Consider the following 14,324-nt stretch of genomic DNA (forward strand, 5'->3'; position numbering starts at 1 on the left):
AGTCAGACAATAATAACTGACATCAGAGTGTCAGACTTTATACCCTTTACAAAAGTAATATTAATATGAAACTGGTTCCCCTATCAGTTATGAAAAGTAATTTTAATATGAAACTGGTTCCCCTATCAGTTATCTACATTTGTAAGAACAATATGTAAAACCTGTCCCTATTTTTGGGCCTGTATCACCCCATTATTGAAGGTGTTGTCCACATGTATTGTTCTAACAGGTTGAGAGGTATTCCCCAGGCATATCAGCTCCATGGCATATGCATTAAGGACATAGCACTATACTACACACAACTAGATAGGTAGGGGGTGTAATCTTTATACTGACGACTGTGTGAGTATGTGTCTGTGTATGCATATCCTCTGTAGCAGCACGACTGTCTTGCCTATGTGTGTGTGTAATGCCTATACCATTTTGTGTGCCTGTGCCACCCTGTTAACCCCAGAATAGTAGTGGCAGGCACTGCAAACTGTATAACCTCTGTGGTTCATGCACTATGTATATTGCACTATCTTATGTATAACTAGCCAAGTAGAGGAGCTACTATCAACAAGGGCGGTTGATGAGTGGGTGTGTGTGTGTGTGTGTGTGTGTGTGTGTGTGTGTGTGTGTGTGTGTGTGTGTGTGTGTGTGTGTGTGTGTGTGTGTGTGTGTGTGTGTGTGTACATATGTATATCCCTTTTTAGCAGTGTATCTGTGTTATGGCCACAAACATACCTCACATCCCCTTACAGAAAGATATCTGGAGAAAGCCATACAGAAAAGTGGGAGAAAGCCCATATATTAGGATCAATCTTTAAATATTGCTCTGACAAACATACACAGGAGATATCATAACAGGTTGTGCATTTGTATGCATTTTCTGAAGGGTATGAAGTCTGACAGGCAAATATCTGTCAGTATTGTGTAATGTCAGTCTTTAATGAATTCACACAACTTTGCCAGAAAACCACAATGTTATGCCAAACAGAACAAAAATATGTGGTAAACATCAGGACATTGTGAAAACATCTGCAGAGGTGGGGGGTTATGTCCACCACCTGTCCCACCATGCAGGTTGCAGTCCATGTTTAGCCAGGTGTGACCTGTGGCAACAACACAAACAATACAGAGTTCCCCAGAGTGTATGACAAAAAACATCTTCTAAGGTTGTCTACTACCTGCATAAAGCATTTACTTCACATCAGAAGCACTTTACTGGTATGAGAAATAGCATAACCTATGGTGATGTGACAGAAAGAAGCAGTCATATTGGAAAACAAAGGGAAGTCCTGTCTGGTGCACTTGCCATGGGTTATGGTATGTCCTGCCAAGTGTCACAATACTACAAAACGTGTCTCACATTCCACATTTGATAAGGTGACAATCCTACCCTGTGTTGTCCATGTGTGTGCAATATGTAGACAAGTGTATACACTGTGAGTAGCCTCCATCCACAATGACCCACATGCATGAAGGCATGACTGCAAACTGCCACCTCCCACGTGTGTAGGTACTGCCTAAAGGTGTGGCAACGTTGAGTAGTGTGTTGTATGTCATTGACCCACAAACTGATGTTAACACACTGCAATGGGGTCATACAGTGGGTATGGAATGGTGGCCAGGTCCTGGCCTCCAGCTGAATGCAGAAAACAGTACCATTGTACTATATGGCAAGGACATGGACCCACTATTTCCCACATCAATGACAACCCCATAAATGCACAAACTCTGTTGACAGACCTGGCTACTTAGGTTGATAACACTGTTGCATTCACCCATGAAGAAGTGGCAGTGGTCAGAAAATGCTTGGACATAGTTCACCACATAGGTAAAGAGAATGCATCCAGACGTGGACATTACCTCTGTATAGTCCTCAGTGAGTACAACAATACATTAGCAGCATGGCTGGTCTGGTATGTACCTATGCAGACATCTACACCAAATGTAAAGGCTATGTTAACACCCACAAAGGTTATCCATGGCCTTCAACACCTGTGCCATGCAGACAGCCTCGAATCAGTACTGCCCCACTCAGTATTGGACAGAATGTCCACAGGAGGGCTGTGGCATGCCTAGATGGCAATGTTGTGCTCAGCTCTTCAACAGCTACCCCATATATGCCAGTATAACTCTGGGCACATTGCCAGCATGACAGGCTTGAATCACATATGACACAGCAAAAAAAATAGCTGGAGAGACAGGTTTGTCTCCCACAGGCTGCCCGGTGTCAAGAATGCATTCCCCAAAAATGTCAGAGTACCATGCAGATGGCAGGGGCAACAGATGCTGATAGATGATTCTGTTGGGGATAAAGTACTGAATAGGCTTGTAAGGGACCCAAGGCCATTATTGTAGTAACCTCCTCCATACCTATGAACCTGTGATTCTACAGAACTCCCAGGTGACATGTATCAAGGGTAGCATGCTGTGTCAAGTGGTATCCATGCAAGGTACACTGTCTGCCCCCATTGTCCCTCACATACTGTTCCACACATACACACCTAGGTAAACATGGACATATACAGCCATACCTTGGCAATGAAAAGGTCTCTGTGTTGCCACTCCATCATCCTCAGCTCCTGTAATGGCAGAAGCCCACCATGACTTAAGACACACTGATACCTAGAATGGAAACAGAATAAGGTCTGTTAGACAACAGTCAGTCAGCAGTACTAACAGTAATAAAGCATCATGGAACAAAGGTATGTACACTTTGATGTGTACGCATGAAAATTGCCGACAGACAGCACCTTACAGGCCATAACACTACTCACTACCATTACCTGTACTATATTCACCCTGTGCATCAGACACATATTAACATGTCCTTGCATTGATGTTATGGATAACAGGGATGTGGCACAGGTATCATCACAGAGACAGGGTGAGGTGTGGGGTTGACAAAGGCCTAGGCTGTGCCATACAGTTGATATTATGTGTGTGTCTGGAGGGGTTCTGGTTAGCTGGGCCATGGAGAGGAGCTGTGTGGGTCTGTTGGTGACCTGCATGTGACAGTTATGTGTGAGTGTGTGCATTCTCACAATCAAGCCATGTGCTAGCCCTACATGAGGGTATGTTGGACTGCCATGGACCATACATAGCAGAATGTACAGTTTACTGTCGCTGGCTACGAACACAGGAACTGGTTCTGCCACGTGTGGCACTGGCAACACCATGCCCAAGGCTAGATGTGGTACTACTTCCTGACGGTGACCAGGGTCTGCTGGGTCTGTGTCCGTCACAGGACCACCCAGGATTACATGCCAATGGCCTGCCATGTTGTGGTGTGGACAGAACCCTCAAATCAGTAGTGCTGGTGGTACTGCTACTACAGGAGTGTGACTGTGCATGACCATGTGGGCTTTCAGCTGATGTTGTTGCTGACCTACATCCACGTGCCCAATGCCCTATTCTCACCACATGTTCAAGCAGACATTGCACAGTTAAGGACTGACAATGTCTCACCCCACCGTCTATCCACTATATCAGCAAAATGATGTAAGGCATCACCAGTGCCATGGAGGGTGTCATGCATGCCAGGCAGTGTGTCATCCATGACCCTGAGCATCATCTGGGTACTGTTCACAATGTGCCTGTGCCTCCATGATGGACAGAAACATGCATAAGGTGACACATGCTGTGACACCTCTGACAGGTGCTGGATGGGCATCAGTCCTCCTTTGAGCACCCCTGTCAATCTCCCTGGGTGGGACCTCACCAGATCTCTGGCTATGGCTAGTGTCTACAGTCATAGATGCCATAGTCCCCACACTCCCCTGTTCAATGCCACCACCCTCTGACTGCCCAATATCTGTGGCTGCTGGGGACTGAGTATGTGTTGGCATACTGACTGTGTGTGGGGACATTGGGGCTGGAAGTGTGATGTCAACCAGTGGGACAGATCCAGCCCCCAACAACCCTACCTGTGCCTCAAAGTGGTCACCATCATCATCAGAGTCTGATAACACACTGACACCAGGTTGTGAGGGTGACACACTCCAACCTGCACAGTCAGCTGTGAGGGGAAGATAACATGACTACATGAATACCTGCACAAAAATGTTTGCTGATACACACACACACACACACACACACACACACACACACACACACACACACACACACACACACACACACACACAAACACAGGTGAGGTGCCACAAAGGCAGTACACACAACACACCTTCTGACTGATGACATGGACAGCACAACACACAATCAGACCATGACAGACACACTCTGGACAGGCCCTGAACAACATGCAGTGCAGCTACATGCAGTTAATGTTGGTAGTACTATACACCTGTGAGATACATGACAAGTCAGAGTATGGGATGGACCTTAACCTAACACACAGTGCACCCGTTTACACAATAGTAATGCACTCATGTATAGCAGATTGGCTGCAACTAAACAAAACTACTTGTTAATATGTTACAGCTCCTTCAGATATGCTACTGTGATTACCAATGTGATGCACTGCACTGAACCCCACCACAAGTGAACATGGTTGTATTACAACATGGATATGCTTAACAGTCATGTGCATGGCAAAATGGCAGCCCTTAACATGCCCAGGGTATAGGTGAGCCATTAAATGACAGTTCCACACTCTTTGGCCATAGGTTGATGTTCCCTAGCCACACTAGAGGTACCTATGGATTTGTGGGGGAGAGATATTGTCAGGACAAACACATGTGGCATCGGTGCAGGATAATATGTGCATTTATCAACATGTACAGTACAAGCTGTGATACTACCCAAATTTCTGACATTCACAATATGTGTGACGTGTGTGCATTATACATCCCCAGCCACAAATGCTGATTGACCTCACATATGCATACAGGTATGCAGAAGCTGCCACTATGAATGCTGCAATATTAACGTGATGACCACTGGAGGCATACCTGGATGCTCCTCAGCTGTGGAATCTGTGTCACCTATCTCCACAACATATGTACTGATTGTTTCCTGTGAGCTGGTGGCTGAACCCAGGTGTGCCAGGAACTCCTGTGTGGCTGACAGTGGTGGTTGTGTAGCAGGCCTGCCCCCTGTGCCAGCACGGTCCCTGACCACAGCTGTACCCTTTGCCATGCATGTTGTATGACATCAGTAGCATGTTATTGGACATGTATGTAGCTCCTTTTCGGTGGCCCACATCATTCACTGCTGCTACCAGGTCTGCCCACAGTGCAGCACTTTGTTGCTAGTTGTGGCAAAACCTTGACAACAGCACCCGTTGATGGAGTCTCAGGAGATCATGAATTGCAGTGGCCTCAGCTTCTGAGAAGGGTGGGTTGTGATGTCTGTACTATTCACCTGACAGATATGAACAGGGGAACACATCACAGGACTGCATACATTGCTCACCATTATGTACAGACCCTGCACATCCACTTTTGCTAGCACTATCCACTGCTAACCCCCACATCATAACCCTGCCATCTATCAGCACAGTATGTCTTGTTGGCTAGGCTTACATAGTCTCTTGGGCTGATAGCCTAGTACCTACCTATGAATCTATGAACCTATGAACCTGTTCATAGCCTGTCTACATGGTCTGCTGTGTTGTCAGCCTCCTACTGTATTAGTAATCACGTGGTCTGTAGGCCCACCCCTTAGGTCTCCCTGGCCTTCCTCCCTCAGATTCTGGACTATATGGCTGACAATGTCCTACAGTTTCCCCAGCCAGTGTGATTGATATGGGTGTCCTGGCACTATGTACCACCTGCCTCATGTGCACAGATGGACAGCCATCTACAAACACTAGCAAGGAACACACTGTGTGAGAAATGCAATGACAGTAGTAACCTGCAGTCCATGCTCTATCCCTGTCAAGGCACACATCTGTGCCCAAACAGGATGTCAACACAATCAGTACACCTCACACACCAGCCGTTACCTACACAACACACAAAAACATCTGCAGTGGTCCTCAACATACACATTCACAAAGAAAGTGGATCTCCGAGGCAGAGTCACACATGAACGGCACAGCCATACACAGCACATACCACACATGGACACACACCTGTGTCTCACAGCCACACAGGCTTTAGCCCATGTCAAACATGCTACACATATGGAACACACTGGTGTGCCTCTGAGCTGGCTGTGTATGTGGATGGTCATAGTTACTTGTGTGTCTCATGGCAAGCTCCACCATATTGCATACGCAGTGCTGTCTTTCACCAAAAGGTACTGTCATGGGACTGTCACAGTACATGTTAGTGTGCCTGACCTGACATGTACATGACTGGACTATATGCAGTGAGACATGAGTGAGCACACTGGTTATGTGTCACAGGCAGGTATGTCCCTAGCCTTACACTGCATTATGCTGTCACCCAACAAGGATTCCAACAAGGCATAAATCAAAATAATGTTAACATTGGTATATTCGCTATGTTTTGTTAAATACATCCTCACCATTTCTATACCTTTGTCATTAGGAATAACAGTAAACAGTGAGCAAATATCCATGGTGACAAGGTAATGTTTATCAATCACAGTGCCTTGATCTAAATTCTCATACAGACTCCGCAAAACATGTTTTGTATCCCTCAGTACAGATTCTGTCTTATCTAACACTGGTCTTAATCTCTGCTCCACAAATAGGGAAATATGTTCTGTTAGCCATCATATGCTGGATACAATGGGTCACATAGGGGGGTCTATATGGATGTTTGTGTATCTTAGGCAAGCCATAAAGCATTGGTACAAGTGGGTGTTCTACCAAAAGAAGAATGTAAATCCCATAGCTGATCTGTCTGCACATCAACATATCATCAAGGTCAGATTGTACATTCTTAATAATCTTATCAACATTGCTATGCTGCAATGATGTATATGTAGTGTCATCATTTAACATTTCATTCATCTTTTCAACATAATAAATTTTATCCAGTATTACAGTTGCCCAACACCCCCCCCTCCCTTTATCAGCAGGGCATATAAAGATCTGATCATTCTGCTGTAACTGCTCAGTGCTACCATTTCATTTTTGTTTAAATTATAAAAGTGTTTACTCTGTGTAAATCCTCTTCTATAATTAACAACATCGCAGTCACAAGTCCTTAAAAAGGCTTCTTGCATTGGATGCAACTGTGGTACAAACAAGCTACATTTCTTCAAAATTCTGTTATCTCCAGATTGCTCACTTTCATGATGTAGATACATTAGCATTGCCTGTCTAGTAAAAAGTCTCAGATCCAAAATTCTCTCTGAAACATCAAACTGCATTGCTAGAATAAATGACAAACCATGTTCCAGCACTGCTAATTGATATACTGTCAAAGCAATAGATGATATATTCCAAATGAGTGACTGCTGTGTCAGACCCATACCTTCATGTTGGTCATGTTCTGTGGCTACTCACCTGAAGATTTGCATCTCTTCATACCCCAACTCTGAGAAAGAGGCCCTCGCATGTAATCAAGTTCCTTCAGGGGAATGGGTAGGGAAGGAATGTGGAAAAATCCCTCAAATTCCCCACTGCCAGTTGGTTGGTAGCTACTTTCATCTGAACATCAGGTGGCTTAGCTGTTTGGCTGTTGGCTGTAGAAGCACCCAATCCATGTGCTAGACCGGAGCCTACTTGACCAGTAGGCTCGTTCACCTTTTTCCAATTTCTCTGCGGTGATTCACCCTCATCTGCAGATTGATAGCTGGATACTTGACCCTTCTATGCTCGTGCCTTGGGCCAGGAAAAAATGTGTCCTTTGGTAAAATAAGCATAATCGCTTTCCAGATTCCTAGTTGTTATCACAATGATGAGGTTGATGGGTGACACAAAATGGGGAGGTATTATCATTACCACCAGAAAGTGCATGTCAGGGTGACACATAATAGGGGGGTATTATCACCACTACATAATGAGGTCCAATGGGTGACACATAATGAGATTGTATTATCATCAGCATATGATAAATTCCAATGGGTGACACATAATGGGGAGGTTATTATCATCACAAACTGAAAGTGCATGTCAGGGTGACACATAATCATAATGAGCTGAAAGTTCATGTCTGGGTGGCACATAATGGGGGGTATTATCATCAGCACATGATGAGATCAGATGGGTTACACATAATGGGGAATATTACCATCACCACCTCAAAGTGTATGTAAGGGTGACACATAATGGGGGGGGTATTATCATCACCGGATGATGAGATCTGATGGGTGACACATAATTGGGGGGTATTATTATCATCACCTGAAAATGCATGTCAGTCTGACACAGAATGAGGAGTATTATGATTGTCACATGATGAGGTCTGATGGGTGAAACATAATGGGGGGTATTATTATCATCACCTGAAGGTGCATGTCAGGGTGACACATAATGGGGGGTAATATCATCGCCACCTGAAAGTGCATGTCAGGATAACACATAATACTCCCTATTATGTGCATGTCAGGGTAACACATAATAGGGGGTATTATCATCACCACATGATGAGGTCGGATGGGTGAGAGATGATGAGTGGTATTATCATCACCACAACTTGAAAGAGCATGTCAGGGTGACATATAATTGGGGAGGTATTATCATCACCACCTAATGAGGTCGGATAGGTAACACATAATGGGGATTATTATCATCTCCACCTGAAAGTGCATGTCAGGGTGACAGATAATGAGGGGGTATTATCATCACCACATGATGAGGTCTGATGGGTGACACATAATGTGGGAATATTATCATCACCACATGATGATGTCAATGGGTGGCACATAATGGGGAGTATTATCATTACTACCTAAAAGTGCATGTCAAGGTGACACATAATGGGGGATGTATTATCAACATTACCACCTGAAAGTGCATGTCAGGGTGACACATAATGGGGGTATTATCATCACCTGATGATGAGGTGTGCTGGGTGACACATAATTGGGGGGTATTATCATCACCACCTAAAAGTGCATGTCAGTCTGATACAGAATGCGGGGTATTATCATCACCACATGATGAGGTCTGATGGGTGACACCATCTTCATTGTGCCTCTGCTTTAATGAAGTGGGAGTTTGATATTTTGAGTGTTGACAAAGTGATATTCGATAATATGGGATTTCGACAAAGTCAGGTAGACCCATATATATATATATATATATATATATATATATATATATATATATATATATATATATATATAGATGTGTGTATATATCTCATAGTTACATCTATTATATATTTTTGTAGAAAGCTGCTTAGGAAAGGTGCTATTTGTTTTAATTGTATTAACCTCAGAGTTAAATCTTTTAAGTATTTTTGTATAAAGCTGCTTAGGAAAGGTGCTATTTGTTTTATTTTAAGCCTCCCGGGTCCAGCGAGTTTAAGTGGAGTCACTAGCGGCGTTTGATTGCTTATCTAGGTATTTAATCTCATAGTTACATCTATTACGTATGTTTGTATAAAGCTGCTTAGGAAAGGTGCTATTTGTTTTAAATTGTATTAACCTCAGAGTTAAATCTTTTAAGTATTTTTGCATAAAGCTGCTTAGGAAAGGTGCTATTGTTTTACTTGAAGCCTCCTGGGTCCAGAGATTGTAATATCTTCCACCCAGTGAATGCGCACGTGGAGCCACTAGCAGCTATTGTTTTTTTTTTTCCCTTTTACCTAGGAAGGCTTTAAGAAAATAAGATACCTCTTCAAGTTTTAGTGTTCAGGAATGGCGCTTATGCTTATTGTAGCCTGCTGGATCTAGCGACCATCATATTTTTAATCTAGTAAAGGCTTAACTGAGTTAACGCCACACCAATTAGAGTTTGAAGATCTCTTGGTTGGTGGGTTGTTCCCTATAGGATTATAGCTGCTTTAGCACTGCGTCTTATGTTTTATCTTAAGGCCATAGTTCTAGCGACTATTGCATATTTGATTAATGATTACCTTAGCTTTTTGACTTCAGAACACATTTGCTATGGATTATTTAGTATAATTAGCTACCCCCTGTTTATAAGTGATGTTTTTGAGATATGTTTAAGACTTATCTAAAACCTGATGGAACTAGTGACTATTCTCTTCCTGCCCAGTGAATGTGCAGTATTTTAACACCATAACTTCCTAGTCTACAGTTCATTGATAGAATTGCTAAACCATATTAGGTAACAGTTGTTAGAAACGGCGTTTAAGTTTTATTTTAAGCCTACATGATTTTTTCTGTTATGTTTTCTGTATGCTGATTTGTATTGGCCAGAGTTACCTGGCTGCAGCAATTCTTTTTTTGTGATTATACTGAGACTAGCCTCACTACTGTTTTACTACATTAACTTGTGGATTTCAACTGTTCAATTGCTAGTAGGCAAAAATTGTTTTACTTTATTTGCTGTTTACAACAACCCAAAGCATAGTATTTTTTTCTAGTGTCTTTCTAGGATTCTTACTGTAATTTTAAGGCCCTTGTTACTAGAGCCAATTGCTCCCCTGCCTGCTACAGTATAATATTTGTATTTTACTTCATTAAGGTGTGTAAAATGATAGTATTTTTGCTTATGCCTAACACTCTTACTGCATTTTTAAGCTCTTTCTAAAGAATGATTTTTTTTCTTTTCACTACAGCTCTTTTTCTCTGTCCCAAAGTTCCAAGCTCCTCAACCTTGCACATCCTGAACTAGGAAGCTAAACACACTGCTTGAAGTAAAGGAACCCAGTAATAATCTCCTACTGCCTCATCTAACCACCTCTTATCTCTGTACCTTCCAAGAAAGGAAGTCAGAAAGTATGTAATTTTTCCTACAAACCTGGCTACTATGCGTTTACTGTAACTACTACTTTCTAGCAGACTAAGGTACACTTCCAATCCTAGGTCAGCCAGCAGCCATATCCCCCCCTCTGCCCTCTGTCCCCTCTCTCTCTGTACAATTTATAATGTATTGCCTGCAATACTGTGTCTTCCCTATCCCATTTAAGGTATTCCTCCTATATACAGTGTTTTTATTTCCAGACACATAGGATTTTCAAGTATATAATTTTCCTACCACCTCCATAAGGCTATTCCCGGTGCCCAGACCTTTCCCCTCTAATTTCCACTATCATTTCCCATAGTAAACTGTTTTGTCTCTTACTGCCTCCATTATGGCATCTCCTGACGCTATCCAGACTGGTAAATTAATCTCTCCCTCTAGAATTAAGCATTTCACTGACTGATTGTTTTTTTTTTCTATATGCCAAACACTTCTCTTGTTTCTACCCGCTCCGTTCGCCCTGCGAGCTCACTCTGCTCCCCTACCCTACCCCCAAATTTCACCCACCCCAGTGCACCTGACCTTATACTTCCTTAGCCACACCCCCAACCATAATCTACTAATTACATCTCCTCCCAACTCTATATCAATTAACAAACTTTGGCTCCTTTTGGCTCCACCCCCAGTGCACCTGACCTTATACGTTCTTAGCCATACCCTCAACCCTAATCTACCATTTACATCTCTACACAACTCTATATCAATTAACAAACTTTGGCTCCTTTTTGGTTAGCCTTAACTTTCACACCCACCTTGTCCCTCAATCCCTCCACAAATCACAACTAGTCTTCAGTTTCCTCTTCCATTTAGCCTAACCTCCTCCACCCTACATCTCCCACTATGTATAACCATTGTAGGCCTTTTCACCTTAACATGCTTTTTTTATCCATTGGGCTCACCTCATTACTTATATCTCATTGCCTAACTTCCTATGAATCCCCAGCTTTTGCTACATTTCTTCACCTCCCAAGACAAACAAGCCCTCTCTCTTCTATCACCTCCCTAATACACTGTAACATAACATCCTGTTCATCCTTCATTCTACCACACTTTCATAGACTAACCCATATTAAATATCTCCAAATGAAAAAAGGACACCTTTCTCTCTGTAAAATGTTCAAACTAATATGTAACCCTCAAAACTGCTTACTACTGCACGGTGATATCCACCCAAACCCTGGTCCTAACTTCACCACTCCAAATACTCTTTCAGCCCCTACTATCACTCCCCTCAATGTCCCAAACAGTCTAAACTCTCTACTTATAGGTCACCTCAATATAAGAAGTGTTAATAATAAAATTACCCAGCTACATGCCCTATTAGACATCTATTCCTTTGACATCTTATGCCTTACTGAAACGTGGCTCAAACCTACAACTAAAGACAATGACATTCTCCCTCCTGGCTATAACATTCTCAGACTAGACCATCTAAATAAAAAGGGAGATGGAGTAGCAATACTGTTCAAATCTGAACTGAAGGTGACATCATTAGATTTACATCCTCCACCACCTAACAATGCAGAAATGTTAACGTCAAAGCTCCAAATTAATGCTAAGAAATCAATATACATTATCTGCTCTTACATCCCCACTGGGAACAATATCACTACTCTAGAAAATACACTAAGCTGGCTGTCCATGTCCCTACCACAAGAAACCATACTCCTTGGTGACTTTAATATTGATTGGAATAGTTGTACCTCTGACACTCCAACTACACATATAAACCTCTTTGGCTTCCACCAAACCATTACCTTCCCTACCAGATCCCACAAGCCTAGCAAAAACAAACTATATTAGATTGGATACTAGTAAATAATGACCCCCATACTTATCAAACAGATATACTCCCCGACAATATTAGTGACCATTCTCTTACTTACATCTCTAGATAAAAGACTCACATTCATACTCTAATAGCTTTTAGAACTACCAGAAACAAAAAAATATTTCAACCCAAGTAATTTTCAAGCTGAACTCAAAGCTTGCAGTTGGTCTCTGCTAAAATACCTACCTCTTGACGAAGCCATTTCATACTTTAACAAAAGATTTTTGCAGATCCTTGAGCACCATGCTCCCACTTGTACTGTTAGAACAAAAAATAAACCAGCCCCCTGGCTGTCTAAGGACACAAGCCTAAACATACGATTAAGAAACAAACTCTGGTCCAAATGGAGAAAAACTAAAAACCGAATTGATCACCTAAATTTTAGACAAATTCGTAATACCACTAAAAAATTCATAATCCTGGACAAAAAAAAAACTACTACCTCAAAATTCAACAAAACCAACAAAACAATCCTCAAAGGTTCTGGTCAGGTATGAACAAACTACTCCACCCAGGACAGTCCAAAACACCTACCCCCTCTAATCTAAGCCAAACTCCTCCCAACCAAATTGCTGACACATTTAACAAATTTTTCTCTGAAACAGTTCAGTCTCTTGCAACTACCTTACCACCTATTACCACCACTAAATTTCCCACATCAACCAACCCACCCCAGTCTTTTAACCTTCACCCTATTCCAACATCTTTAATACATTCCTTGCTTCTTAAACTTAAACCATGTACACCATCAGCTGATCTTCTCCCAGCTGAATTCCTGCAAATTGCAGCTGGTGTACTTGCCTACCCTGTTTCTATCCTAATAAACAGAACCATCTCTGAATCATACGTCCCATCCATCTGGAAAATCTCCTATATCATCCCTCTGCATAAGGGAGGTACCTCAAATGAATTATCAAACTTCCGCCCAATAGCCCTTCTCTCTCCCCTTGCAAAAATTATGGAGAGATGTATCCACGGCAATTACTTAGTACCTCTTACAAAACAACCTACTAGTTGACTGCCAACACGGTTTCAGGTCACACCATAGTACTACAACAACTCTCCTATCCTTTACAGACTGCACTAATAAAAACAGGAATACTATCTTCTGCACTCTTCTTAGACCTCTCAAAGGCCTTTGATATGGTTAACCACCAACTATTGATAGGTATACTTGAATCACTCTCCCTTGATCATCAACTAGTAAAATGGTTCCAATCCTACCTTGAAAACAGAATACAAGCTGTCCTGTGGGAAAACAATCTATCTTCTCAGCTTCCTATCACCCTTGGTGACCCTCAAGGATCCATTCTTGGACCTCTCCTTTTCACAATTTTCATTAATGATCTAAAAACCTCCCTTCCCCAAACTACATGCATACAATATGCAGATGATTCGACTCTGATATGTGCTGCATCCTCCCCTGCAAAATTACATACTAACACGCAAACAGTCTTTACTTTAGTTGAAAACTGGTTCCATCAAAGATGTCTCCTCCTGAACCCGAAAAAAACTAAATTACTACTATTTACTCCCACACAGAAGTCCCCCTCGATCAATTTCATAGTGAAATCAAACAATGGCACAGAAATAGCCCCTGAAACTACCACTAAACTCCTCGGTGTAATAATAGACAACCATCTCAACTTTGACACACACATTAACTCAACTATTAAATCAGTAAATAGAAAACTTGGATTCCTCTATAGAATCAGACCATTTCTTACAGAGTCAGCAAAGATTTCAATT

This window comes from Protopterus annectens, chromosome 7.part0 (assembly GCF_019279795.1).
Source record: "Protopterus annectens isolate FY-2018-M chromosome 7.part0, PAN1.0, whole genome shotgun sequence".
NCBI lineage: Eukaryota > Metazoa > Chordata > Ceratodontiformes > Protopteridae > Protopterus > Protopterus annectens.